The sequence below is a fragment of the Piliocolobus tephrosceles genome, chromosome 4 (genome assembly GCF_002776525.5).
Source record: "Piliocolobus tephrosceles isolate RC106 chromosome 4, ASM277652v3, whole genome shotgun sequence".
Lineage (NCBI taxonomy): Eukaryota > Metazoa > Chordata > Mammalia > Primates > Cercopithecidae > Piliocolobus > Piliocolobus tephrosceles.
The window spans coordinates 143,227,204-143,254,415 of record NC_045437.1 but is presented as its reverse complement, the minus strand read 5'-3'; the positions used below and the strand labels follow the sequence as shown (position 1 = coordinate 143,254,415).

Here is a 27,212-nt window from a genome sequence, read left to right as displayed (position 1 = left end):
TATATATATATATATATATATATATATATATATATATAATTATTATTATTATTTTGAGACGGAGCCTCTCTCTTATTACCCACACTGGAGTGCAATGGCACAATCTTGGTTCACTGCAACCTCCGCCTCCCGGGTTCAAGTGATTCTCCTGCCTCAGCCTCCTGAGTAGCTGGGATTACAGGCATGCGCTACCATGCCCGGCTCATTTTGTATTTTTAGTGGAGACAGGGTTTCGCCATGTTGGTCAGGTTGGTCTCGAATTCCCGGCCTCAGGTGATCCACCCACCTTGGCCTCCCAAAGTGCTAGAATTACATGTGTGAGCCACCACGCTCACCCATAAATATATTTTTATTAAAAATAAAACATATGTATATAACACTTTAAAGCTTACAAAAAATTTCATACTCATTATTTCATAAAATTCAGAGAGGAAATGTAGTTGAGTAACTTTTGGGATTAGATAGTGCTTGGTTTAATCTCAGTTCTGCTACATAATAGCTGTGTGACAGTTGACAAGTTACTGAACCTTATTGAAACTAAGTTTTGTTATCTATGAAATACGGTTACTAGAATTTACCTACCTCATAGAGCTGCTGTAACAATTTAAAATCATATGATATAATACACTACAACATAATATATTATACATAATATATCAAGAACTGTGTAGGGTCTGAAGTTTTATATTACTCACAATCTAACAAATTGACCTGTTACTACTTCATGGATGCTGGCAGAAGACAGGAGGTTCCTGGGTCAGAGACAAATGACTTTATTACTCATGAAAAAGCATTAGCCAAAGTTTTATGTTGGCTTTCTTTGGTTACCCATACCTCCCAAGTCTCACAGGGACGATGCAAAAGGCTTGCTGTGGTTTGAATATGTTCACCAGAAAGTATGTATTGCAAATATAATCCCTAATGCAACAGTGCCTGAAGGTGGGGCCTCGTGGGAGATGTTTAGGTCATGCGGGCTCCACCCTTATGCATGGATTAATGGCAATTATAAAAGAGCTTGAGGCTGTGAGTTTGAACTCTTGCTCATTTTTGCCTCTCTTACCCTTCTGCCTTCTGCCACGGTATGACACGGCACAAAGGGCCTTGCTAGATGCCAGCACCATGCTCTTAGACATTCCAGGCTCCAGAACCATGAGCTAAATAAATTTATGTTCATTATAAATTACCCAGTTTCAGGTATTCTGTTATAGCAGCACAAAATGGACTAAGACATGGTTCAACATAGATGCCAGATACCTGCACACACAGTGGGTTGTGTTACAGGAGAATAATACTGATGTAGGAGGATTTGCCACTTTTATAGTAAGAGGAAGTAAAACTACTCTTGGTCTAGGGGAAGCATTACCTCATCACTCAAGATTGCTCACTAAAAACATAACCATGAGAAATGATCCAGATAAAGAGCAGTCAGGGCCTCATATTTTTGTTATAATCAGCAACAACATGCAAGGATACCCAAAACCCATGGTTCACTGCCTCTCCCAATGTAATTTACTAAGGGCTTAGTAACTACACGATAAACAATAGCTATCAGTTTGGATCTCATTAAACCCAATCATGAAAGAACCCTTTTCACAATTTACAGATATGAGGAAATTGGCTCAGGGAAGTAAAATGACTTGCTCAGGGGTAATACCCTTTGGGGAAGTGGTGGATCTGAGTCTTCAAAAATCATAAATTATGACACCAAATCCCATGGCCATTCTTCTCCATCTAGATGTATATTTGTAAGGATAGGTGGCACATACCATCAGCTCAGATTGGCCACATAATATGTGGAGTTCAGTGCCAAAATTTCTAGAACTCTTGAACTTTAGAGCCAGAATGGCCCTACTTATGATCTATTCTAATGATTTCCAAACTGTGTTCACCAGAGACCTTTGTTTCCACTGAGCTTCCTCAGAGGCCACCAAGGGACGGAGGCTGGGCACATAAAAGGAAGGTTGAGAAAGGCTCTATCCAAGCAGTTTCACTTGTATTGAGCTTACGCATAAGATTACTTCTGATTTTTTTTTTTTTAAAGAAGGGGGTTGTATTAGTCTGTTTTCACATTGCTATAAAGATACTGCCTTAGACTGGGTAATTTACAAAGGAAAAGGCTTAATTGACTCACAGTTCCGCATGGCTGGGGAAGCCAAAGGAAACTTACAATGGTGGCAGAAGTTGAAGAAGAAGCCTTTTTCACAAGGAGGCAAGAAAAAGAGAATGTGTGAAGGAGGAACTGTCAAACTCTTATAAAACCATCAGATCTCGTGAGAACTCACTATCATGAGAGCAGCATGGGGAAACTACTCCCATGATCCAATCACCTCCCACCAGGTCTCTCCCTTGACACGTTGGGATTACAATTCAAGATGAGATCTGGGTGGGGACACAAAGCAAAACCATATGGAGGTGCTCCTAGAAAACCTCACATTTATCTCAACTATAATTATTTCAACAATGGAGAAATTAAGGCCCAGAAAGGTAAAGGGATTTGATCAACTTTACATGGTAAGTAACAGATCCACGTCTCACCCTCACTTTCTGAGCTTTCAGAGAATGCTTTTTAGTAAGAGCTGTTATATAATAAGAGGTACTTTTAAAAACAAACAGTAACAAGACACTAACAGGAAGCCAGGTGCTTTGAATTGCCTGGCCAGACATGACAATGACCCCGGCTAATGTTAACACCGTGTTTGAAATCAGAAAAGCTTGCTGTCACTTCCTGATAAACTGTGAAATCAGCTGATTGATGTCCATTCATTCACTATTTCATTCCAATGTTTATTAAGGTTCTATATTTGCCAGGCACTGTTCTAACTCCCAGCTATACAACTGTGGAAAAGATAGATTTTGAATGAGTTACTCAGACTTTCTCACTTATTTATTCAAAAATAGGTATTGAGCATTTACTATGAGTCAACCCTGTGCTAGCGGTAAGGACATTGCTTTCAAAGGAATCCCAAGTGAGTGGGAAAGAGGTTAACAAGCATTTATTATACAGAATAATGAGTATTAAATAGAGGTGCATTCTGAAGCATATAGGTGGACCTCACCCGGAGAAAGGTCTCAGAAAACTTAAGATGAAGATGAGATCTGAACAAGAGAGAGTTAGAATAGCTCAGTTATCACATCTATAAAATGAGAATAACTCAATTATCTCATCTGTAAAATGGGGATAATATCTCGCCCCCAGGGATACCGTGAAGGCCCAATGAGCTACATATGTGAAAAGTCCAGCCAGGCACTGAGGAGTGAGCATTACACGTTACTTTCCATCTCTGTCTTTGAACGCACAAGAGTTGACCAGGATCTTTGTCTGTCTGTCTGTCTGTGGCTAATGAACTGTGAAATCAGCAGCCCACGTAGGAAGAAATCTTTGTCTCCGGCCTCATTAGCACCAGGTTCCCAGCAAGTAACCAGTTCCAGACACTGGCCTTGGAAGGGAGCCCGTGCTGCTGGCCACTTCATTTGGGAATTTCATCCTGTTGTAATGATTGCACCAAACACAATTTTTTTCCTAAAGTGGTTTCCTCCCCCATCCTCCTCCCCGTCACCAAATGATTTATGTCTCACTGAGGGCTTTTCCCCTTCATAGCCCATCTGGCCTTCCTGCCTCAGCCTGCAGGGAGGGTGTAATCCTGTGTTTGCAGCTTTACAGATGGTTTCTATGGAAATTATGACAATATTACCGCTATTGTGGAGCCACATCACTGCTAACTGAATGAGGAGACAGGACTTGAAAGGGGAAATTTGGAATTAAATATCAACAACCTATGTCCTTAGAGACAATGACTGGTTTTCATGGAGTTTTTCCTATCAACAGTAACAAACAATAACAAACCAACATTGTTCTTGTATTAGCAATATAAAGAAAGGTTATTTCTCAAATTCTTTGTGCAAGTTACACAGTGTAGAGAGAATCAGCCCCTAAGCAAGTGCTCACTGGTAATATTCAGACATCAGAGCAAAGTAGAATTTTGGATAGGGGTTAAAAAATCGAGGCATATAACTCAGATAACCGAATGCTTCAAATCTCCACCATGTCACACAAGACTAGGCTACAACTGCACATGATTTGGTGTGGTTTGTTAACTGCTCCCTAACATCAACAGAAGAACTCAGCAAGGAATTGGGAAACAGAAATGCTTATTTAGAGACAAGGAGTGGTCAGCATCCATTAATAGTTTCCAAAGGTTGAGATGGTAAAGAAGTAACCACAAAACACCTCCATTTAGAGTTTCTCACCAGCATCGTTCCTTACTTTTGCTGTGGGCCATACTTTTTATATTTGTATATTTTCCTACAGCCCGTGAGAGGTTTAGTCTCTCTTTTCAACTATGTTTTGAGGTTGATTTAGGCAGGATCTCTTTTTTTAAGGGAAATTATACTGCTTTTATTCAATTGCAAAAGCAACCCACAGCATCATAGAAAATGGAACTGAAGGAACAGAAGAAAACACAAGTCACACGTTATTTATTCCTCTTACCACTGCTAAGATTTTGTAAAATTTCCGTTTAATTTTTTGATTGTGGCTGAGAGAGCGAGTTTGGAGATTTAGACAAAATTCTTGCTTTGTGAGTTGTTTGAGTTGATGCAGTTTACTTAATCTCTCCAAACCTCAGATTTTTAAGCCAAAGAACTGATCATGCCTTCCTTCAAAGGGCCAAGCGACTAAATAAACCAGGAGCACTTCCTCACAGCAATACTCTCCCATAGTCTCATTTTTAATGGTTCTAGAGTACTTTCCATCATATGAATATGACATTATTTATTCACAATATTCCATTACTAAATATTTCAGTCGTTTTATGTATTTTTTACTATTAAAACACATAGAGTGACTTCTTATAAATAATCTCGAGTCTCTCCCTTTGTTTCCTATGTATTATTCATCAGAGAAATTGAATTCAACTAATTTGCATCAAATATGCTGAGCACAAGTGTTTGTGGTGAGGAGTAAGCAGCAGGCCCTGCCCTTACAGAGCCGAGCAGGAGGGTGGGGTGGAAACAGCACTGATCTGGGAAATAAGAAATTTGAGTCTCAGCTCCACCTCCCTAATCCCCTTCTATTAACCATAACTTGGGCAAAAGATCTCATTTTTCCTTTCTCATCTGTAAAAATGGTGTAATTATAGTACCTTCCTCCAAGGATTTTTGTGAACAGAACTAATTAATGTAAAGTGCTTTAAAAAGTGCCTGGCACTGCACTATTCACAATAACCAAAAATGGAAACAACCCAAGATCTATCAGCTGATGAGAAGATAAATACAATCTGATATATACATACAATGGAATATTATGCAGCCATAAAAAGGAAAGAAGTACTGACACATGCCACAACATGGATGAACCTTGAAAACTATGCTAAGTGAAAGAAGACAAACACACAAGGCTACATATAGTATAATTTCGTTTATATAAAATAGCCAGAATAGGTAAACACATAGAGAAAGAAAGCAGATTAGTAAATGCCAAAGGTTGGAGGTTATAGCGTGATGAGAAAGTTCTGGAACTACATTGTTGTGATGATAGTAAAATATTGTAAAGGTACTTTATACTTCTGAATTGTACTTAAAATGGTTAAAAAGGTAAGTTTATGCTATGAATATTTTACTACAATTTTTAAAAAACAGTGTCTGGCATACAGTAAGTGCTCAATAATTTTTATTTTTCATCCTTATCACCTCTCAAGTCCTCAGTTTTCCTATTTGTAAAGTAAAAAGGGTAGGACAAAATAATCTTGAAATTGCTTCTAGCTCAGAGTTTCTATCTATAGTCTAGTTGGATGAATGCCTTGCGATGAAGAAATCTTTTCATGAATATCAATTCCCTGCCTTCTCCCTCCTCTGGCCTGAAAGGGGCCAGTCAGTGCCCTTCTGAGCACTCATTTCTGTAGCTGCCTTCACTTCTTCAACATGATCCCTTCAAGTACCTGACAGATTTCTGACTGCTATTAACCCTGAAGAGACTCATGGTGGACACTGAGTAAACATCTGTTGGGCCCGTAAACGGTAAACGGATAAAGAATATATGAGTGAAAGAGTGAATGGAGAGCCACTGACTCTCACTGAATACTTCAAGTGGACCTAGCCCTGGCTGAATTACTGGCCTCTAAGTCAGATTTCCTGAATGGTGAGCACACATCTTCCAAGAGGTAATCAATTCACTCTTCCAATTATATCCTTTCACTGCATATTCTTGATCACATTTTTATTGGGCTAGTCATTATCTCAACCTCCAAACTCTATTGAATCTGTTGACATGTTTTAAGGGTAAGTGAGCTTAGCATTCTCCCTCTTTGCTTAACAATGCCACATGCTATTAATTCCCCAGAGGCCTTCTTTTCCACCATTACCTCTCTTTTTGCAGCTTCAGGCTGTTTGCTACCTTGCCCCCTCTCCTTTTTTCTAGCACTCCAGTAAAGCTTTATTTTAAGCTTGACCTCCTTCTTCCTAATCACTCGGATTTCCTGTATTTGTTTCTTTCCCACTGTCATTTCCAGGTTATCCTCTTCAACCTCCCCCTTTCTCCTGTCTTTGTTTCTAACAAGCCTTGCCTCCATTTCATAAATTTGCCTTCTCTAAATATTTTGCATTGTTCTCCCTTCAATGTCAGATATGTATTTAATTTTAATTTCCTCCTCCAATTTCAGGCATCCTGAAAGGGGAACAAGTGTTTCTGAGCCTTTCAGATTGTTTTGCTTAGTTATCATATTTACCTCAAATTTTGGAATCTTTTCATATTGAAAAGTTGCTATGACTTTGCTATTCACTCTTGCACACATACAAACACACATACACCTGTGCCACTTTTCTTTTATTCAAGACCAGGAGTTGGCAAACTATTGTCCATGGGTCAAATTGAACCCATTACCTGTTTTTTTGTTTGTTTGTTTGTTTTTAAATAAAGTTTTACTGGCACACAGCCACAACCATTCATTCACATGTTGTCTATGGCTGCTTTTACACTACGGAGTTGAATAATTTGAACAAGTACCTTATTTTGTACAAACCTAAAATATTTCCTATCTTGTTCTATACAGAAAAAGTTTACAGACTCCTATTCCAGATCATTGAGAGCTATCTCATCCTTCATTTGAAAACTCTTAGCTGACAACATGCATTGCCAGCTACACTGCCTTTATTTCAAATCCCTCATGCCCATTTTGAACTCTTCACATCCCACCCTGGAATCTCACTAAAAAGTTCCCGTAGTGCACTACGATGGTCTGGCTTCCTGACACTCCCTGGGTGGTATATAGGGTAAAATTGTGTCTCTGGATATAGTCTTGTCTCCCTATCAATTTTGTGAAAAATCATTATTCATTAACTGTTTTTTCCCTTCTCACTTAATATCCATTTATCATACAACTTTCCATTTCATTGGTTTTATTTATTTCTATGTAAGTGGCAGGATGTGGGAATATTATCCAAAGGGAAAAAGGCCCCTCCCTAGCCCGCTTCAAACCCAACATAAGCATTACATCTTTCCTCTTTAGTCCAGAAGGTGAACACAGTAGCTAAAGCAGAAAACGTCAGAACCTAGGAGGCCCTAGAAAGAAACCAGGAGGTAGGTCAAGGGAAGGAAGAAGTGAAGAGGGACTCGGACAGCATGTTGACAGCACGCATTGCTGTCAAGTAATTCTGCCCTCAAAGGAGACCCTCTAAAATAGCAATGAGTGGGCTACAGGGTCATGTGGACCTGGATGTGAGTCCTATTTCCGCCGCCATCCTTTGAATATTATCTACCCTGATTTTAGCAAGTGCCTTAAAATCAGACTGGCCCACCAGCAAGCCACAGCAGTCAATTAAAAATTATCATTACCAGCCTGGGCAACATAGGGAAACCCCATCTCTACAAAAATTTTAAAAATTAGCCTGCATGGTGGTACATGCCTGTGGTCCTGGTTATTTGGGAGGCGGAAGTGAGAGGATCACTTGAGCCCAGGAAGTTGAAGCTGCAAGTCATGATTGTACCACTGTACTCCAGCCTGGGTGACAGAGTGAGGCCCTTCTCAAAAGAAAAAAATATATTGGCCAGGAGTGGTGGCTCATTTCTGTAATCCCAACCCTTTGGAAGGCCAAGGTGGGTGGATCACCTGAGGTCAGGAGTTCGAGACCAGTCTGGCCAACATGGCAAAACCCTGTCTCTACTAAAAATACAAAAATTAGCCAAGCGTGGTGGTGGGCACCTGTAATCCCAGCTACTAGGGAGGCTGAGGCAGGAGAATCACTTGAACCTAGGAGGCGGAAGTTGCAGTGAGCTGAGATTGCACCACTGTACTCCAGCCTGGGCAACAAGACTGAGACTTCATCTAAAAACAAAAAGAAAAGAAAAAAAAAATATATCTTTAGACACTTGGGGCACATCATGGTAACTGTCAGAGTCTCTCTCCACTTCTTCCTTCCCATGCTCTATCTCCTGGTTTCTTTCTAGGGCCTCCTAGCTTCTGATGTTTTCTGCTTTAGCTACTGTGCTCACCTTTTGGACTTGATCGGATTCTGCTTTCCTATTCTGATTCTGTGAGTCCCATGTTCTCAGTCTTTAGAAATTTCCTCTGTTAGAGATTTTATTTTGGACTTCTCTTGGTATCCAAGCCAGCTGTAGGTGTTGGATCCCATTCAGCACTGATGCTTAGCTGCCACCATACCAGAAGAGAACAGCACAGCGCCATATGGAAAGCAATCAGAGAGTCCTTGGGCTTAATCCTGACTTTGTCCATTTCTAGTTGTATTATAGGAAACCAAGTAATCTTTCTACGACTCTGTTTCTTTTCTGGATTATATGGATATTAATGCCTATTTTGTAGAGTTGTCACGAGGATAAGAGACATTATTGTCTTGAAAAAATAAGTACTCCATAAATGTAATATTTCATGAGAGCACACCCCCTGAACCTCACATATGTGCCTCAAACTCAGGGAAATGTAAAATTCCAAGAGATTATTGAGGGAGCTATTAGGTATAGAACAATTCTGTCCTGTTAGTTAGCTCTCCTTTTACAACTTCAGCGTCTTTCCTTTTATGTTTTTTTTCTCTCCAACTAAGATTTAAAATTCTTTCTCTTAAATAATAGATACTGGAGACTCCAAAAGTGGAAAGGGTGAGAGGGGAGTAAGGGCTGAAAAATTACCGATGGGTACAATTTTCACTATTTGGGTAATGGGCAAACCTTACCTTTACACATAATACCACTGCACAACATAGTAGGACTGCACATGTACCTCTTGAATTTAAAATAAAATTTAAGAAAATAAAAAATGTCCTAATATGAAAAAATAAAATAAAATTCTTCTTTTTCCCATGTCTTTTACAATATCCCACTTATATGGCTCTTATGGCCCCTGCACCTCATCTACTGAATAATGTGGCCCAAGTAATGTTACTTCTGATGCCTCAACTGTCTCCATCCCAGGATGCACTCCTCTTTCTTAGAGAATTTACGTGAAAGGCTCCCCTGATTTTGCATACCCCAGAGTCCAGCCCCTAAAGTTTCAAGTAGAAAGCATCTATCCCATGCTCAGTGTTCCTGCAGCACGAAAATGATCACACGCAACCTTTTATAGGAATTTTCCATTGATAATGAAATGAATGTGCACAAAGATTATCTAGAGGGTTTACCACCTTCTTGCTTATAATAACAAAAGAAGAGAAAGTACATATAAAACCACAACTGGAAATACAAACATAAATGTCCTATTAAAGGAAATTTGTAATTAAATATGTTAAACATCAAAATAGAGTAACAGAGAGCCATTGTTAGTTATGCTTTAGAACATCTCTGATGCTCTGTGAAGATGCCAGGATGATTGAAATCTACAAAGTAGTTTACGGTTTCAGGTTTAGCATGTTAAGAAGCTTAGAAGTCATCATTCCATCCTAACAAGTAAAACGCTAAACAAACAAAAAAAATTAACAGTTCTTCTTAGACCTGGCAGAGAAGTGAGGTCACAGAACAAACCATTTCCCCCAAAACTGGGTAGACAGACAGATACAGAGAATCACATATACCTACACAGAGAACCATAAGCAGAAACTTCCACAGGAAACAGCCTGGGATAGAAAAAGTTGAACTGCAATTGGTTAATTGCTGGATGCTAGATACGGATAACGCAGAGAGTTAAAAAATTCAGATGCAGTCATGGCGACAGCAGGGTGGCGTGGCGGAAGCATGTGAATTTTACCTTCAAGAACTCTGCCAGGACCTCACAGTCAATACTGGAGAAAAATTCTCTCCAGCTTCTGTCAGGGAGAGGAGAGAGGAACCATTTTGAAATACATTAAAGCATGCTGTTCATAGGAGCAAGATATGCTCTCCGGAGAAACTACTTTATTAGAGCCTAAGTTGCTAGAGTTTTGTCAGAGCCTAACCTACTTGGAGAACAAAATAATTCCCAACTCTGGCGAGCTCAGCCTTCACCAGGGGAAGGAAAATACGCAACTCCAGCACCCTCCCGCTGTCCTTTCTCATGTAAGGTGCCAACGCAATACTGAGAAGCACTTGAAATGTTCACAGTCCAGGGACACAGGCACACCAAAAAACTTAGAACTAATCATAGGACTGTAAAACCCTTTCTCTTCCCCTACTTCTTGTCACTACATTACTAATGGCCTGTTTACTAGAGTTCCTTTTACTCAGTACATGGACCCGCCTCTCAACAAAAAATTGCAGGGTATACTAAAAGGCAGAAAACACAGTGTGAAGAGACTAAAACAAGCATCAAAACAAGAGTCAGCTATGGCAGCAAGGTTGGAATGATCAAAAGAAGGCATTTAGACACACTATGATTAAGATGCTAAGGGCTTTAGTAGAAAAAGCAGATAACATGGAAGAACAGATAAATAAGGTAAGAAGACAGAAATTCTAAAAAACAGTCAAAAAGAAATGCTAGAGAAAAAAAAACACTGCAACATTAATGAAGAATGCTTTTGGTAGGCTCACTTAGTAGATTAGACAGAGCTGAGAAAAGAATGTCCGAATTTGAGGATATGACAATAGAAACTTCCAAAACTGAAATAAAGGGAGAAAAAAAAGACTAAAAAAAGACCAAAACAGAATATCCAAGAACTGTGGGACAACTACCAAAGATGTAAAATGAATAATGAAAATACCAAAAGGAAAAGACAGACAGAAAGGAACAAAAGCAATATTTGAAGCAATAATGACTAACAGTTTTCCCCAAATTAACTTCAGGCACTAAACCACAGATCCAGGAAACTCAGAGAATAGCAAGCAAGATAAATGTTAAAAAAAAAAAAAAATAAATATAAAAAAAAAAAACCCTTACACCTAGACATATACTCAAATTTCAGAAAATCAAATATTTTTTAAAATCTAAAAGAAGCCACAGGGGGGAAATATCTTCCCTATAGCAAAGCAAACATGAAAATTTCATCCAAATTGTCCTCAGAAACCAGAAAAGAGTGGATACAAATATTTTAAATATTGAGAGAAATAAAAAACATCAACCTAGAATTTTGTGAGATCATCCTTCAAAAGTGAAGAAGATATAAAGACATTCTTATACAAACAGAAATTGAGAGAATTTGTTCCCAGTAGAGTGGCCTTGCAAGAAACGTCAAAAGAAGTTCTTCAGAGAGAAGGAAAATGATATAGGTCAGAAACTTGAATCTACATAAAGAAAAGAAGACCACCAGAGAATAATATAAAAACTTTGTTTTTCCTATTCTTTTTTTTTTTTTTTTTTTTTTTTAAGACGGAGTCTTGCTCTGTCGCCCAGGCTGGAGTGCAGTGGCCGGATCACAGCTCACTGCAAGCTCCGCGTCCCGGGTTCATGCCATTCTCCTGCCTCAGCCCCCAAGTAGCTGGACTACAGGCGCCCGCCACCTCGCCCGGCTAGTTTTTTGTATTTTTTTAGTAGAGACAGGGTTTCACCGTGTTAGCCAGGATGGTCTCGATCTCCTGACCTCGTGATCCGCCCGTCTCGGCCTCCCAAAGTGCTGGGATTACAGTCTTGAGCCACCGCTCCCGGCCTGTTTTTCCTATTCTTAATGTATCTAACAGATAATAGTTTATTCAAAATAATAATAGCAATAATGTATTCTATTACATATGCTTATGTACCTATATCTGCTTCTGTATAGTTGAAATAAAAGAAAGTGATGATACAAGAGATGGGAGAAAATAATTAGGAATATTTTATCATTATAAAGTACTTGCACTATTCATAAAATAACACAGCAGTATTTGAAAGTAGATTTGGATTATTTGTAAATATGTGTTGCAAGCTGCACGTTAACCATTTAAAAAGTTGAAAAAAGAAGTATAATTGATATGCTAAGAAAGAAGAGAAAATGGAATCATAAAAAATTCTCAGTTAAAACCACAAAAAAACAAAAAAATTGTAGAAGACAAAAATAGGAACCAAGAACAAAGACAACAAATATAATACATTAAAAAATATGGTAGATATCCATCTATAATCCATCTATAACAATAATCAACTTACATGTCAATGATCCATATATACCAGTTAAAAGACAGAGATTGTCAGAATGGATCAAGAAACAAGGCTCAACTTTATGTTAACTACAAAAACTACACTTCAAATATAAAGACACAGAGAGATTAAAAGAAAAGGGATGGAGAAAGAAATACCATGCTGGCCGGGCGTGGTGGCTCAAGCCTGTAATCCCAGCACTTTGGGAGGCCGAGACGGGCGGATCACAAGGTCAGGAGATCGAGACCATCCTGGCTAACACGGTGAAACCCCGTCTCTACTAAAAATACAAAAAACTAGCCGGGCGAAGTGGCGTGCGCCTGTAGTCCCAGCTACTCGGGAGGCTGAGGCAGGAGAATGGCGTAAACCCGGGAGGTGGAGCTTGCAGTGAGCTGAGATCCGGCCACTGCACTCCAGCCTGGGCGAAAGAGCGAGACTCCGTCTCAAAAAAAAAAAAAAAAAAAAAAAGAAATACCATGCTAACACTAATCAAAAGAAAGTGCAAATAACTATATTAATTTCATCCAGAATAGACCTCAGAGCAAGCAAAATTATCAGAAATAAAGAGGGACATTACATAATGGTAAAGGGGTAATCAATTCTCTGAGAAGGCATACAAACCCTCAAGTGTATGTGTCAAACAACAGAGGATCAAAATACATGAGGCAAAAACCTAAAAGAACTTCAAGGGGAAAGAGATGAATCCATTATGATAGCTGGAAACTTTAATGCTTTTCTATCAGAAATGGACAGATCATGGGCAGGACATGGTGGCTCATGTATGTAATTCCAGCAATTTGGGAGGTGGAGGCAGGAGAATCACTTGAGTTTGAGAGTTTGAGACCAGCCTGGGAAACATAGGGAGACAGCATCTCTACAAAAAATTTAAAAATTAGCTAGATGTGGTGGTGCACACCTGTGGTCCCAGCTACTCAGGAGGCTGTGGTGGGAGGGATGATCACCTGGGCCTAGGAAGTCACAGCTGCAAGCCATGATCATGCTACCGCACTCCAGCCTGGGTGACAGAGCAAGACCCTGTCAAGATGAAAGAAAGAAAGAGAGAAAGAGAGAAAGAGAGAAGGAGAGAGGGACAGAGGGAGAGAGAGAGAGAAAGAGAGAAAGATAGAAAAAGAATCAACCCAAATGTCCATCAGTGACAGACTGGATTAAGAAAATGTGGCACATATACACCATGGAATACTATGCAGCCATAAAAAAGGATGAGTTTGCATCCTTTGTAGGGACATGGATGCAGCTGGAAACCATCATTCTTAGCAAACTATCACAAGAAGAGAAAACCAAACACCGCATGTTCTCACTCATAGGTGGGAACTGAACAACGAGCTCACTTGGACTCGGGAAGGGGAACATCACACAATGGGGCCTATCATGGGGAGGGGGGAGGGGGGAGGGATTGCACTGGGGAGTTATACCTGATATAAATGATGAATTGATGGGTGCTGACGAGTTGATGGGTGCAGCACACCAACATGGCACATGTATACATATGTAACAAACCTGCACGTTATGCACATGTACCCTAGAACTTAAAGTATAATAAAAAAAAAAAAAAGAAAGAAAGAAAGAAAGAAAGAAAGGAGGGAGGGAGGGGAAAAGAAAGGAAGGAAAATGGACAGATCCAGCAGGCAGAAAATTAGTAAGATTAATGAAGACATAGTTGGGCTAAACAACACTATCAATCAAGTGGATAAAATGGACATCTATAGACTACTTCATCCAACAAAAGCAGATTACACATTTTTCTGAGGCACAGATAAACTGTTCAACAAGAGAAGTGACATTCCGGGCTATAAAACACATCTTAACATATTTAAAAGAATAAAATCATGCAAGCTGCTCTTGGACCACAATAGAATTAAACTAGAAATAAATAACAAAGAGAATGCTGAAAAATCCCCCAAATACGTGGATATTAAACAACATAATTGGCTGGGTGCAGTGGCTCATGCCTGTAATCCCAACACTATAGGAGGTCGAGGCGGGTGGATCACTTGAGCTCAGGAGTTCAAGACCAGCCTGGCCAACATGGAGAAACCCCGTCTCTAGTAAAAATACAAAAATTAGCCAAGCTTGGTGGCAGGTGCCTGTAATCCCAGCTACTAGGGAGGCTGAGAAAGGAGAATTGCTTGAACCCAGGAGGCAGAGGTTGCAGTGAGCCAAGATGGCCCCACTGTACTCCAGCCTGGGTGACAAGAGTGAAACTCCGTCTCAAAAAAAAAAAAAAAGTGCATATGTGTGTGTGTGTGTGTGTGTGTGTGTGTGTATTTTTTGAATAACAACTGGGTCAAAGAGGAAATTACAAAAAAATCAACCAAATAAAAATGAAAATGTAAATTATTAAAATTTGTAGGATGTAGCTAAAGCAGTGCTTAGAAGGAAATTTATTACATTGAATACATGTATTAAAGAAGAAGAAATATCTAAAATCAGTAATCTAAACTTCCACTTTAGGAAACTAGAAAAAGAAGAGCAAATTAAAGTAACCAGAAGAAAAGATTTCTTTTTTTTAAAATGATAAATAGATAAATACATTTATTTTCTAAAAACAAAAATCAGAGTATCAATCAATATAGAAAATCCATAAAACCAAAAGCTGGATCTTCAAAAAGATCAATAAAATAGGTATGTCTCTAGCCAGGCTAACAAAGAAAAAAAGGGAAAAGATGCAAACTACTAATATCAGAAATTAAATAGGGACATCACTACAGATCCTATGGATGTTAAAAGAATAATAAAAGAGGCCAGGCCCAGTGGCTCAAACCTATAATCTTAGCACCTTGGGAGGCCAAGGCGGGCGGATCATGAGGTCAGGAGATGGAGACCATCCTGGCTTACACGGTGAAACCAAGTCTCTACTAAAAATACAAAAAAAAAAAAAAAAAAAAAAAATAGCTGGGCATTGTGATAGGCACCTGTAGTCCCAGCTACTAGGGAGGCTGAGGCAGGAGAATGGCATGAACCCGGGAGGCGGAGCTTGCAGTGAGCCGAGATCGCGCCACTGCACTCCAGCCTGAGCGACAGAGCAAGACTCCATCTCAAAAAATAAAATAAAATAAAATAAGAATAATAAAGTAATATTACAAACAACTGTATACCCACAGATTTGATAAACTAGATGAAAAGAGCCAATTCCTCAAAAGGCATAGTTTGCCAAAACTCACACGAGAATAGAAAATTTGAATAGGTAAGCCTGTATCTATTAAAGAAATCAAATCAATAATTACCTTCCAAAACAGAAAATGCCAGACCCCGATGGATTTTCTGGCGAATTCTACCAAATATTTAAGGAGTAAATTATGCCAATTCTCTACAATCTCTTTCAGAGATAGAAGCAGAAGAAATACTTCCCAATTCCTTCTCTGAGACCAGCATTTCTGTCACACCAAAATCTAACACAGACACCACAAGAAAAGCAAACTACAGGCCAGTATCACTAATGAACAAAGATGCAAAAATCCTCAACAAAATATTAGCAAGTTGAATTCAACAATGTATACAGAAAGTTATACACCATAGCCACAAAGGTTTATCTCAGCAAGGCTGAGTTTATCTAGGCAAGTTCCATCACATTACATTACACATAATATAATCCAAACAGTTTAAAGAAGAAAAATCACATGGTCTTAACAATAGATACTGAAAAAGCATTTGGCAAAATCCAATATCCATTCATGACCAAAAAAAAAAATTGGAAGATTGGGGAACTTCCTCAGCTTGATAACGAATATGTTAAAAAAAAAAAAAAAAAAAAAAAACCTACAGCTAACATCATACTTAATGGTAAGAAACTCAAAGCTTTCCGACTAAGATTACAAACAAGGCAAAGACACACTTTTTCACCACAACTTTTCTTTGTATCCTTCCTTCTCTTCTCTCTCTCTCTTTCTTTCTTTTTAATTTAAGTTCAGGGGTACAAGTGCAGGTCTGTTACATAGGTAAACTTGTGTCATGGGGGTTTGTTGCAGATTATTTCACCACTAAGCCTAGTACTCATTAGTTATTTTTTCCCAATCCTCTCCCTCCTCCCAGCCTCCACTCTCCAATAGGCCCCAGTGTGTGTTGTTTCCCTCTGTGTGCCCATATGTTCTCATCATTTAGCTCCCACTTACAAGTGAGAATATGTGGTATTTCATTTTTCTGTTCCCACATTAGTTTGCTAAAGATAATGGCCTCCAGCTCTGCTCGTGTTTCCCCAAAGGACATGATCTCATTCTTTTTTATGGCTGCATAGTATTCTATGGTGTAAATGTACCACGTTTTCTTTTCTTTATCGAGTCTATCTGCGAAGGGCATTTAGGTTGATTCCATGTCATTGCTATTGTGAATAGTGCTGCAATGAACATACACGTGCATATGTCTTTATAATAGAATTATTTATATTCCTTTGGGTGTATACCCAGTAATGAGATTGCTGGGCCAAATGGTATTTCTGTCATTAGGTCTCTGAGGAATTGCTACACTGTTTTCCACAATGGCTGAACTAATTTACACTCCCACCAACAGTGTATGATCATTCCTTTTTCTCCACAACTTCACCAATGGCTGTCATTTTTTGTAATTTTAAAAATAGCCATTCTGACTGGTGTGAGATGGTGTCTCATTGTGGTTTTGATTTGCATTTCTCTAATGACCAGTGATGTTGAGCTTTTTTTCATGTGATTATTGGCTGCATGTATGTCTTTTTTTGAAAGTGTAATGGACATGAACACATGTCCTTTGCCTACTTTTTAATGGGGTTGTTTGGTTTTCTCTTGTACATTTGTTTAAGTTCCTTATAGATGCTGGATATTAGACCTTTGCTTTCCATTCTGTAGATTGTCTGTTTCCTCTGATAATAGTTTCTTTTGCTGTGCAGAAGCTCTTTAGTTTAATTAGATCCCATTTATTAAGTTTTGCTTTTGTTGCAATTGCTTTTGGTGCCTTCATTATGAAATCTTTGCCCATGCCTATGACCTAAATGGTATTGCCTAGGTTGTCTTCCAGGGTTTTTGGAGTTTGGAGTTTTACATTTCAGTCTTGAATCCATCTTGAGGTAATCTTTGTATATGGTGCACCACTGCTTTTCAACATTATTCTGGAAGTGCTAGCTAACACAATTAGACAAGAAAAGGAAATAAAAGTTATACAGACATGGAGAGAAGAAACAAACTGTATTTCTTTGCATATGACATGATTATCTATTAGAAAATCCAAAAGAATTGAGCAAAAAAAGCCCTCAGGAACTAGTAAGTGATTATAGCAAAGTTGCAGGATGTAAAGTTAATATGCAAAAGTCAGTTGCTTTCCTATGTACTAGCACTGAACAAGTTAAATTTGAAATTAAAACATATAACCTTTTACATTAGCACCCTGGAAATGAAATACTTAGGTATAAACCTAGAAAACCATCTGCAAGAGGTAGAAATCTAAAGAAACATGTACAACTTAGGTATAAATCTAAAAAAAGTGCGAGATCCATATAGGGAAAGCTACAAAACGCTGATGAAAGGTGTCAAAGAAGAACTAAATAAAGGGAGTATATTCCTTGCTCATGGACAGGAAGACTCAATACTGTCTAGATGTCAGTTCCTCCCAACTTGTCTTTAGATTCGACACTGTTCCAATCAAGATTCTAGCACATTGTTTTGTTGATATCAACAAACTGATTCTAAACTTCATATGGAAAGGCAAAAGACCCAGAACAGCCAATATTGAAGGAAAATAACAAAGTCAGAAGACTTACAGTACCCAACTTTAAGACTTACGAGAAAGCCACAGCAATCAAGACAGTACAATTTTGGTAAAGGAATAGACAAACTTGGACAAAACAGCACATAAGTAGACATACATACAAGTAATCAACTGATTTTTATGAAGGAGCAAAGATAATACAATGGAGAAAATATAATTTTCCAACAAATAGTATTAAAACAACTGGACATCTACGTGCAAAAAGAATCATAACACAGATCTCTTCCATTCACAAAAAATAACTCCAAATGGACCATAAACCTAAATGTAAGGTGCAAAACTATAAAACTCCTAGAAAATAACATAGATGACCTTGGGTATGGTGATGACGTTTTAGATGCAACATCAGGAGCACAATCCATGAACTAAATAATTGATGAGCTGGACTATATTAAAATTAAAAATGTATGGGCTGCAAAACGTATTGTCAAAAGAATGAGAAGACAATCCACAGACTGGGAGAAAATATTTGCAAAATACATATCTAAGAAACAACTATTATCTGAATACACGCAGAACTCTTAAAACTCAATGAAAACGGCCAGGCGTGGTGGCTCACGCCTGTAATTCCAGCACTTTGGGAGGTTGAGGCGGGCAGATCACCTGAGGTTAGGAGTTTGAGACCAGCCTAGCCAACATGGTGAAACCCCGTATCTACTAAAAATACAAGAATTAGCTGGGCATGGTAGTGCATGCCTGCAATCCCAGCTACCCGGGAGGCTGAGGCAGGAGAATCGCTTGAACCTGGGAGATAGAGGTTGCAGTGAGCCGAGGCAGCACCACTACACTCCAGTCTGGGCGACAGAGCGAGACTCTGTCTCAAAAAAAAACCAAAAAACAATAAGCAAAACAAAACAAAAAACCTCAACCTCAATGATAACAAACGACTCGATTAAAAAATGAGCCAAAGAGCTTAATAGACACAGATGGCAACTAAACATAAGAAAAGATGTTCCATATCATATGTCATTGGAAAATTGCAGATTAAAACAACAATAAGATACCACTATACACCTAGTAGAATGGCCAAAATCCAGAACACTGAGAACATCAAATGCTGGTGAAGATGTGGAGCAAAAAGAACACTCGTTCATTGCTGGTAAGAATGCAGATTGGTAGCACCACTTTGGAAGACAATTTGGTAGTTTCTTAGAAAACTAAATGTACTCTCACCATGTGATCTAACAACAGTGCTCCTTGGTATTTACCTAAATGAATTGAAGACTTATGTTCACACAAAACGTATGTGCACATGAATGTTTATAGCAGCTTTATTCATAACCAACAAAACCTGGAAGCAACCACGATATCCTTTAGCAGGTAAGTGAATAAATAAACTGCTGTGCATCCAAATACTCAGCAAGAAAAAGAAATGAGCTATCAAGCCATGTAAGGATGTGGGGAAAATATATGTGCATATTACTAAGCGAAAGAAGCCAATCTGAAAAGGCTACATACTGTATGATTTCCACTATATGACACTCTGGAAAAGACAAAACTATGGAGGCAGTAAAAAGATCAGTGATTGCCAGGAGTTTGGGACAGAAGAGAATGATGAATAGAGACAGCACAGAGGATGTTTAGGGCAGTAAAACTAATTCCTATCAGATATTACAATGGTAGATACCTGTCATTGTATGTTTGTCCAAGCCCATAAAATGTGCAACACCTAATGTAAACTATGGATTTGTAGTGATAATGACGTGTCTCTCTTCCCCACCCCCCCAGCAGAGTCTTGCTCTGTTGCCCAGGCTAGAGTATAGTATTGAGATCTGCACTCACTGCAATCTCCACCTCCCAGGTTCAAGCGATTCTCTCACCTCCTGAGTAACTGGAATTACAGGAACCCGCCATCACACTTAGCTAATATTTGTATTTTTAGTAGAGACGAGGTTTTGCCATGTTGGACAGGCTGGTCTCGAACTCCTGACCTCAGGTGACCCACCCGCCTTAGTTTCCCAAAGTGCTAGGATTCAGGCGTGAGCCACCGCATCTGGCCAATGATGTGCCGATGTAGGTTCATCAGTTGTAAAAATCTACCACTCCTGTGGGGAATGTTGCCAGTGAAGGAGCTTGTGTGTTTATGGAGACAGGGGTATATGGGAAATACTCTCTTAACTTCACTGTGAATCCAAAACTGCTCTAAAAATTCAAACTTATTTGTTTTTTTAAAAAGGTGATATCTTAGTCTGCTCAGGCTGCTATAACAAAATACCATAAACGATGTGGCTTATAAATAATAAATTTATTTCTTACAATTCTGGACACTGGGAAGCCCAAGATAAGGCAGATTCAGTTTCTGGTGGAGGCCAGCTTTCACCTGGTGCAAGGAGCAAAGCAGCTCTCTAGGGCCACTTTCATAAGGGCACCAATCCCATTCATGAGGGCTCCATGCTCATGACCAAATCAGTATCATCACCTTGGGGCTTAGGATTTCAACCTATGAATTTGGGGGTACACAAACCTTCAGACCATACTAAATGATAAAAAAAATTAAACATAGAAATACTGCATGTCCTCATTTTGGCAAAAAAAAAATGCATGTCACAGACACACACACACACACACACACACACACACTATACACACACAGATGGGAAGAAAATACACTCCCAGGTTAACGGCAGTTTTCTCCAGAAGATGATGAGAAAATGATGTTTATGTTTTCTTACTGCTGATCTCTTTGGTATATCTTCATTTTTCCAACACTTGTTTTTCATTGTGCACCTACATGGCTGGGGCTTAATAATGCATTTTGCAAAAATGAGTAAAGACAAAAATCAGCAGGTAAAGGGAGACATGGAGACTCCCTTGCTAGCCACAAGCTATCGGCCCATCTCCACATGCATATTTGTAAAAAGTGCTGAGCACTAACCAGCACTTGGTCTGTAGCCTCATCACAAGCCTTCAACAGTTTTGAACGGTCTCCCAAAAATTGTTCAATAAAAGGGCATCTATCACTGAAGAACTCTTGACAATGGACTCATTAATGACTAAGTTCTTAGAACCACTGACTATTATCTATCAGGCTAGAGATCATAGACTTCCAAGCACTCACCCAATTGGTTGGACAAGACAAGCCACTGGGATAAAGGAAAACAACCATAATTTATATTTGGGTTTTTTGTATCTCTTCTTTTTTAGTTTAGATTTTTTATTTACATTTTATGATGATCATAAGATGTTTTCTTTTTAAAGACAGGGTCTCACTGTCGCCTCTTCCAGTCACAGCTGGCTGCAATCTCAACTTTTCAGGCTCAAGCAAACATCTTACCTCAGCCTCCTGGGTAGCTGGGACCACAGTCATGCACCACCATGCCTAGTTAATTTTTAAATTACTTTTAGAGACCGAGTGTCGCTACGTTGCCCAGTCTGGTCTCAAACTCCTGGGCTGAAGCAATCCTTCTGCCTTGGCTCCCAAAGTGCTGGGATTACAGGCATGAGCCACAGTGCCCAACCAGTCATAAGATATTAGTGTGATATTTCCATATGTAATTTATGTATATGCACATATGTGTATACATATACACACACACACACACAAGGAATATGGAGCATGCTCAAAAAATGTTTGTTTAAAGATGCACAATTAAGAAAGTTTACAAGAAGACCATTACTATAGGGACCATTTGGTCTAGCCCCTTTGTTTTAGAAAGAAGGAAACTATAGCTCAAAAGGAAGGGAGGTAACTCGCCCAAGTTGTACAGCAGGGTAAAGGTTAGGTCTGGAAACTGAGACTGCTAATACTTTATCCACTTTGATTTTCTGTTTGTTTGTTTTTGCCTAATATGTTCTTTGATGGAGTAGAACTGTTTTTTGAATGCAATATTATTCTTTGCTACAAACATATTTTAATGTTACATTCTCCTAGAAGCTTAATTTTAAAAGTGCTCACACACCTAAACGGACCTTCTGCCTCCATTTGCAGTCACAGATTGCATCCTCCTCAGACAGATTTCCTCTTCCTTGTAAGCTTTACTCCCTGTCTCGTAGAAACATTACTTGTCGGGATAACGCCCAGTGGAAATAAATCACCAGGAGAATCAGCTGTAAGAGTCACTGACTGAAGTCATCAGAGACGGTGTTCTGGCTGTCTTAAACATTACTTACAAGAGCTGTCAGCAAAACCCTGTCTCCAGGGACCATTACTTTGAGGGAACTCTGCCAATCGCAGCATTACTGAGAAGGCATATTTTTTATGTTCCTCAAATGCCTACTGTCAAACTAAACCAAAGTTCTGCAAGGTCACAAACACTTCCAAGTTTGGGGAAGGAAACCTACTCCCACGTTCAAGTGTGGTCTGAAGGCCAGGTAAGCAGGAGGCCTTTTTTCCTAGCTTTGGTACAAACTTTTGTTTGTCAGAGAAGCCTTATAAAATTCATTCACACGCCAGAGTTTGGATTCTGATAGCTAGCGAGGCCTTTATATAAGCCTAGAATTCTATTTCCAGCTGTCTCCCATTGTGCAGGATAAGGAGGAGAACATCAATTTCTCTGAGTCATTTTGAAAACTTTTAGCCCAGGAAAAACAAGACAAATGACAAATGGTAAAAAGGTAACAGCCACATCTCATTTGTTTCTAGATTGTTCCTTCTGCACCCAGGGCCCCTGCCAACTTCACGAAGGAAACATCTTGCACAAAAGAGGCCCACATGGGAAGCAGGAAACTAGAAATGACCCAAGACTCCTGATAGAAAGTTATCAATAAAAACCCCTGTAATCATAATGTCATTACTTTGTTTTTGCTGGATGACAAAGTCCTTATGATACAATTTGCTCTTGGCAGACCATATCATAATTGTCTTCCTCTTAGTAACTTTTTTACTGCTAGGAAAATTCTGTGTGCATGGAAAAGCATCTTGAGAAATGATGAAAAATACATACTTTTCACTTAGAATTGCTTTTCTATGCACTTAGTATCAAAAATTATAAATGAAAAGTTGTGTAAGCCAACCACAGAGGATTTTAGTAACATGAATGCTGAGGATTTTAGTAACACAAATGCCTATTATGAGAAAACTCTAAATACACAATTTAAGAAGGTGTTTATAGATAAATTTAGAACCACTATATTAGCATCTAGTGGTACCTCAAACCTGGAATTTTGCGCTCAGAGACTTTATTTTTTTTCTTTCTCTTTTTCTTTTCTTTTTTTTTTTTGAGACAGAGTCTCACTGTGTCGCCCAGGCTAGAGTGCAGTCGCGTGATGTTGGGTGACTGCAACTTCCGCCTCCTGGTTCAAGCGATTCTCCTGCCTCAGCCTCCCGAGTAGCTGGGATTACAGGTGCCCACTACCACACCGAACTAATTCCTGTATTTTTAGTAGAGACGGGGGTTTCACCATGTTGGCTAGGCTGGTCTCAAACTCCTGACCTCAAGTGATCTGCCCACCTCGGTTTCTCAAAGTGCGAGATTACAGGCATGAGCCACTGCTCCTGGCCTACATTTTTATATTTTTATTCTGCTAAACACTTTTGTTATTTAACCTCATCATAATTTGTGAAATAAACTCATTTTATTAAGATAGAAGTTACTAATTAGGTATGCTAGACACAAAGCATATTTTGATTTTACCAAGACATTAAAAATATCTTTTGATAGCTCTGCAATCAACTTGAAAGAATAAGGATTTTGCAGCAACTGTTCTCCAAGGTTGAACAACTGGTCTCAAAGTATCCTGTGTAATGGGCTGGTGGGAAAATTGAAGAAGGGTTCTAGAGGTGTGGCAGGACAATCTGTCCTTGCTCTGAATAATATTGACATGTCAAGAGCTGACACAATGGTCAGGCTGGTCATACTAAAATAAAGAAGCAGCCTCCCCACTGGGAAAGAACACAGACTCCGGAATCAGAAAAATCAGATTGTGAATTCTGGCTCCCCTCACTTATTATTTATGTGATTTGGGACTAAACAATTAGTCTCTGTGTTTCAATGTCCTTATCTGCATAATCATTTTCTGTGAGGAAACGACCTTTTGAGCACTATTTAGGATAGGCACAGATAAAGTGTTCAAAAGGTGGTACTTACTATCAAATCAACAAATGGTACAAAGCTGGCAGTAGGAGTGCTGTATTATAGAATTAAGGTTTAAGACTATTATGATATAATAGAAAAATAAGCTAAGATAGTGATAAATATTATAGAAGGAAGAAAAATGAAATCCTACAGTTAAATTTTTTTGGGGGGTGGTTTGTTTTAAATTAAATTGTACCAGCATAGAAGGGGAACATCCTGGCCTAACAGCAGCTTACATGAAAAAAAGTTTCTGAAAGCTTGAATGACAGGGTGTTTGTCATGGAGACGATAGTAAGTCACAGATGCATATGTTCCATAAATGTCCAAAAAATTAAGTAGCATAATGCACTTTGCCATGACCATATCCTATCTGAAGCAACGTATTCAGTTCTGGGCACTGTATTTTGAGACAAATATTTACAAAATATGTAATATAATATAACTTGAAAAGGAAATCAGAATGGTAAAAGGCTCATACAAGAAAAAACTGAAGAAGCTAGGAATAATAAGGGTAAGAAAGAAATTTAGGGAGAATGAGATAATTGCCCTCATACATATAATGGGCAGTAAAAATTGAAGAGTAATAGTAATAACTAATATGTACTGAATACTTATGTGCAAAGTAGTCACCATTATCCTTATTTTGTACAGGAGAAAACTGAAGTACCCAAAGGCTAAGTTACATGCTTACAGTCATATAACTAGTAAAGGTTGGGACAGGTTTCACTCCATTAGTTCATCTCCAGATCTGGGAGAGGTATTAGAGCTATTTGCCAAAACTTTCTAGTCTTACAGGATCATGGCGAGATTGTATTCCACCAATTCCTTTGAAGCTGAGTATAGACATGGTTTTTGGCCAATGAAATGTGAGCATACATCATGTTCATTACTTCAGCAAGGAATTAAGTGTGTATACAATTTGCCACATACTATTCACAGACCTGTAGAGATGGAGCCTCCATCAAATTAGCCACAATAATGAATAGAGCTTTCCTGTTGACTCACACTGGACAAATAGGAGCAAGAAATATGCTGTTATGTTTTTTATTAAGCTGCTGAGAGTTGGGGGTTGTTTGTTACTGTGGCATCACCCAGCCTTTTCTGACAGATACAAGAGTGCACATACCTAAAAATCATTAAAATGTCTCAGAATAAGGAAACATATTTACCCTTATATTTCCAGAGGTCAGAACTAAGAATAATTTGTAGAAACTACAGGTAGGCAGATTTGGGCTTAATTTTTTTTTTAAGTAAAGTTGCCTAAAAAGTTGCTTCATGAGGTAGTGAGCTCCCGACAATGGTTGTATTTAAGCAGAGGCCAGATGATCATTTTGCCAGGTATGTGGCAAAATAGATGGTTTAATTAAGGAGGTTTAGTGTATCAAACACTTATTGAGCACCTCCAATGTGCCAAGCATTGTAGCCACACAGATAAATCCAAATACACAATCTCTACCCTCAAGGGAATAAACAACAAGTTCAGAACTTGATAACCTCTGTGGTCTCTTCTAACAGTGTGATTCGACCAAATTAGAGATAATAACATGGCCTGGATGAAGCAGATGGCAAACCCAAACTTACAAATAACTATGTAGCACTAGAAATCCTGCTGATGCTTAGGTTGTATTATTATTTCTCAATTAGTAGCCAAAAGTATAGGGTTTGCAAAAGGGAGGAAAGCGGCAGAATTGCTAGGTTTAAAGGAGGAATATTTTCCCTTTCTCTAGTTACCATTCTTAAATCTTGCAAACCCAGCATATTATCTGGCTTACATCAGGGGTGTTTCAGCAAAGGGAATAGCACTGACTCACAGCAATTGTTACCGACCTTTTCCATCACTACTCCCGCCCCTTCCAGTCAGGAAGGGAACATTTCAATACGGATCAACTCAGACATGAAGAAAGGAATAACCTTTCTATATATCTCTTCTTCAGTTTAGGTATCAACCAAAACATTTGCAAAATATCAGAAGTTTTCCCTAAAACGTTGTTCCCCTAAGCAAAGGCTTAGGGGAAACACACACTAAAAGGATGATGTGAAAATCACAAACTAAATGAATGATTCCAGAGGAAACCGACATTGTTTTCCAAGTGGTATCCTCGAACAGCACTCACTTCAACACTTATTTTCCCTGGTGGTCTTAGTAGTTAAAGGCTGGTTGGTTGGTTTGTCTAAACTTTCAAAAATCAAACAGTGGAGAGAGATGCTGTTCTTTCACTAGCTCATTGCATTTTAATGGAAAAACAACTAAAACCTAGATAAGCATTAACTGTAATTGCTCTGAGGCAGACATTTCCATTTCAGGTTATTATTCCTAACCATATTAGTGCAGAACAATACATGTGGATGGATTTTGCGGCCATTACCTAGACAAGGGTGAGGGCATCTGATTACTATTATTCCCCAGCTGAAAGCTTCAGTTTGAACTCTGAAGGCTCCAGCCCTGCCAGGCCCTGCAATTTCTGAACTACATCTCTGATTCTCTATGAAATAGACACATAAATCAGGGCAAGCTAGATTTCAATGCCATCCCTTCAGTCAGTTCAGTGTGACATAAGTTTCTCAAAAATACACATAGAGAAGAAATTGGCTTTGGCACATTTAAGAGCAGCAGGGAATTTGCATCTCATGCTAGTTTAATGTGCACTCTTAATACTCTCGCCTATTTTCTAAAATATAATGCTATTCTTGCAGAGGCAGCTGGACCCCTTGATACCCGGTCTTGTGCCAAGCTGTGTACACAAATACACTCTTTACAAACACAGATGTGAAATGCCGTGCTAAGACAGAAGCGAGGCATCGAGAGAGATTTGCGTGTTTAGTCTAGAGGCTCCACACCCAAAAGTTTCAGGGACAGCTGATATTTGAAGACTCAGAGGGGAGACCGCCCCTCCTGTACTTTCATCCGGGCACTATGGAGATGACCCCCATATTCCCAGCATCACTTTGCCCTCTGCCCTGGTGACCTGGGTTGAGATTTAAT

The 27,212-nt window shown here is 38.9% G+C and overlaps 1 protein-coding gene across 1 annotated transcript in view; it reads right to left on the bottom strand.

Annotated features, from left to right (window-relative positions):
• The window catches only part of DPYSL3 (dihydropyrimidinase like 3), a 121,677-nt gene that overhangs the window by 93,482 nt on the left and 983 nt on the right, over window positions 1–27,212 (bottom strand). The gene's annotated exons all lie outside the window — the stretch shown is intronic.